Source organism: Marmota flaviventris, chromosome 15 (assembly GCF_047511675.1).
Source record: "Marmota flaviventris isolate mMarFla1 chromosome 15, mMarFla1.hap1, whole genome shotgun sequence".
Classification (NCBI taxonomy): Eukaryota; Metazoa; Chordata; class Mammalia; order Rodentia; family Sciuridae; genus Marmota; species Marmota flaviventris.
Window position 1 is genome coordinate 164,441 of NC_092512.1, and position 3,991 is coordinate 168,431.

Sequence of the window (3,991 nt, forward strand, 5' to 3'; positions counted from 1 at the left end):
ATTCTTGGCCCTCCCCCAACCAAGCCTAATTAGATCTCTCTCTTTAGCTTGTAGGAAATTAAGGGACAGAAGGACACTATAAAAATGCAAATGGCAAATTCCCAAATTTGAGAAATTCCACAAGACATGTGACCTGACTTCAGTAAATTGCAAAAAAGAAAAAATTGCGGTAGGGACACTATGGATTAAAAGATAAAAGAGAAACTGGGCACAGAGGTACACTCCTGTCATCCTAGCAATTGTGGGACAGAATGTGACAGAATGTGGGAGGCTGAGGCAGGAGGATCAGAAGTTCAAGGCCAGCCTCAGCAACTTAGTGAGACCCTGTCTCAGAATAAATTAAAAAAAAAAAAGGAGTGGGGATGTGTCTCAGTGGTAAATTGCCTCTGGGTTAAATTCTCAGTAACCCCCATCCCACCAAATGAGACCTATAGACCAAGTGCATTGTGTGTACCTGGTTTGAATATGGATTTACATAAACCAATCATAAAAAATAACTTATGAGACAAATAGGAGAATATGACCCCTGACTGGATGTCTGATTATATGGAATGAGTGAATATTCGTGTGGGATGACAGTTTTGTAATTAACTTTTTAAAGAACCTTTATCTTTTAGACAGATATGGAAATAATTATTAAATAAAAGGCAGTGTGACTATAATAATGCATTGTATTATTGCTTAGCATAGATGTTAATTGTCCTCACCACAAAAATTGTAAGTTTGTGAGGCAACAGACGTTAACTAGCTTGATTCATAGTGTAAACATATATGAGAGCATCATATCATGTCCTGTACATATATTTGTCAGTTAAAAATAAAATCACGTTAAAATTTAATCCTGAAATTGAGTAGGGGGGTCACTGGATAGGGAAATAGATAGGAAGAGGTTGGTCTATAATTTAAATTGTATGATGGGCACTTGGGGTTCATTATATCATATTCTCTACCTCTGTATATCTTTAAAACCTCCCATAAGAGGATAAAAGGGAAAAGTAGAAGGCAGTGGTCTCCAGCATTTTTCTTCCCACCCTCTACCCAACACTGCCTGTAGTTAGATAAATTTTCCAATTTGAGGGTTGTCTTTTTTGACCTGACTCATAATTTATTTTTGTGAAGTATCCTTTCCACATTTGATATATGAACTTTCCAGTGTGAAATTTTTGTGTTATTTTGTTACCAGGGACTGAAATTGAACCCAGGGGTACTTAACCTCTGAACTACATCCCAGTCCTTTTTGTTTGTTTGTTGTTTTTGATATGATCTCACTACGCTGCTGAGGCTGGCTTTGAACTTGGTCCCTCTCTTAGCCTCCCAAGCCACTGGAATTAGAGGCATGTTCACCATGGCAGTTTCTAGTGTGTACTGTTTTGATGACAAAGAACAACTATGCATGAAAGACCATGGAGAGGAGAGCCTGCCTTAGTAGCCATTTATACCACACACTTGGAGAATTGTGGGACAGAATGTGGCTAATACTTGTGGTTGCCTACTGAATATCCATTTCCCACTTCTTCCTTATAGATAGAACCTCAGTGTTGTTCAGCATGGTGCTCTCCCAGATGGAAAACTACATTTTCCCAGCCCTTTTAGAGCTAGAGATGCTATTATAACACATTTCAGACCAACAAATATAAGAAGGTGTAGTTCTGAAAAAGCTCTTTAATCTGGAGTTGACTGAGCAAATCTTTTTGCTTCTCCCATTTTACCTGGAATATGAATGTAATTCTAGTGATGGAGCATTCTTCTTGTAACCATGAAGCCAAACAGAAACAATGAGAGCCACATTAAGACAGCTAATGGGAAATACAGGGAGTGTCCAGAGTCCTGGTGGTATCACAGGGTCCTAGATGGCCAACTTCTAGACTTCTTGTTCCTTGGGGGGAAAAAAAAAGAAAAAAAAACCCCACAAATCTAGTGGGGTAAGCTACTGTAATTAAATTTCTAAGGGATTGATGGTGTGATACCCGGGATAGAACCCAGGGCCTCAAATATGCTAGGCAAGGACTCTGCCACTGAGCCACACTCCAGCTGCACATACTCATTGCCAACACTGAGACACTGTGTTAAACTGGTAAGAACAGCATGAACACCTTAAAAGGAGTTTTCAGCATGTCACTCTTAACAATGAACAAAGAATCTCAAGTGACCCTTAGAGCTCAGATTTTGGCCTTTCAATCTCTTGTCCACCAAAAGCTGTCAGGACTCTTGAGGGGGCCACGTCCATATCTGCAGTACAGGAGCCCTAGAACACACTGTGTTCAATGGACACAGTAACTAGGTTCAGGGCCTCCTTGTGGCTTGCTGACAATCCAGGCATTTAAATACTAACTAATAATTACAATAGCAGTTAACTGCATTGAGTAGAGTTGGTAAAAGGTCTTGAAATCATCACACACTCAAAAGATAACAATAAAAGAAACAAAGAAGTAGCTGCAATCGAAAGGGAAACTAAATAATGGATGTTCTTTGTAAGTATACTGTACTAAGGTTCAATAAGAAAAGCAGAAGACATAAGTATATATAATATACCACATATATGATGTGTTACAAGGAGTGGACCTCCCATCCTCATGGGATATGGCTGACAGTTTCTATAAGGATATTGTCTTCACACGTGGTGCTAGAACAGGGCAGGCAAGTGATGTAAATTGAGAGTAAGGACTAGCTATTACCTGGAACCCAGGAGAACAGGCTGAAAACCTTTCCAGGAAAAGCTGTGACCCTTCATCTTGGAATTGAAGGAGACAGCAAAGGATAAGCATTTTCAAACTATTTGTTGTCTCACTCCACCCAGATGACCCATGGATACATGGGAGTTACCACAGCATCTATGCTCTTCCCTAGAGGAGGAAGAACACACTCTGTAATTCCCACATTTATTCTGTGTATCACCTGCTGTCCCCTTGGTGATGAATGTCTAGTCCCAGCTACTTGGGAGGCTGAGACAGGAGAATCACTTGATTCTAGGAGTCAGAGGCCAGCCTGCATCACACTGCCAGAACCAACAACTGTCTCAAGGAAGGAAAGGAAAAAAAAAAAAAATCTATGGAGGAAAAGAAGAAAGCAGGTTGACAGAGGTGAAGGTCCTGGGATCATAAATTCTCGGTTAGGGACAAGATTACCGGAATGGAGCTGGGTCCTGTCACCTGGCAAACCAATCTAGAACCAGCCAATCAAGGGGCCAAATTCTGACGAGCTCTGCCGAGTTCCACAGCCCTTGGCAGAAGGGGCCCTGTTACGCATGGCTGTGCGCGGTAGATGAAGAAAGGTGTTCAGGCCCCCCACAAGGCGGGAGCGCCTGCCCCTCTCGGCCGGGAGGTCTCATGAAAGCGCTCCGCACAGGCCTCGGCACTCTGAGCTGCGGTGCGGGAGGCACTTGGATTCCAACCGCCTCCGGCCCCCAGCTGGCCAGGGCGGGATTTGTCCCGCAGGTAGGGACCTAAGGCAGCAAGAGTCGAATCCCCGCCGCGCCTCTGCTCCAACCCGTCCTGGCCATCCTCTGCGCATCAGGAGCGCAGCCTCCGACACGCGCCAAGAAGCCCGCGACGCCAGCAGCAGAGGCCCGGAGCAGCGAGAGGCCGAGCCCCACCTCACGGCTCGCGCCCCAGGCGGGCGGAGATCCCAACTCAGGGCCTCTGCCAGACAACTTCCGCGCGCTTCCACAAGCCGGCCAGGAGGGGTCTGAGGAAGAGCGTTCCCGGCGGCACGGACAGCTAGGGCAAGGTTAGGGGAAGGAGTGGGATCCGCTGACACAGGCGGAGCAGTCAGTCCTCCAGCCGCCGGAAGTGCGGGCTGTGGGCGCGGCCCTGGGCAGCACCGTGAGCCTCAGCGGTTCCGCAGCCCCGCCCCAGGGTCCTCGGGGGCGGGGCCAGGCAAAAGGCGAAACCAGCGGTCGCGCTGGCCAGGCGTCGCGCTCCACGATTGGTGGTCCTGGGGCAGGGGGCGGGGACTGGAGGGGCGACCGGCATAGGATTGGCGGCTGCGCAGA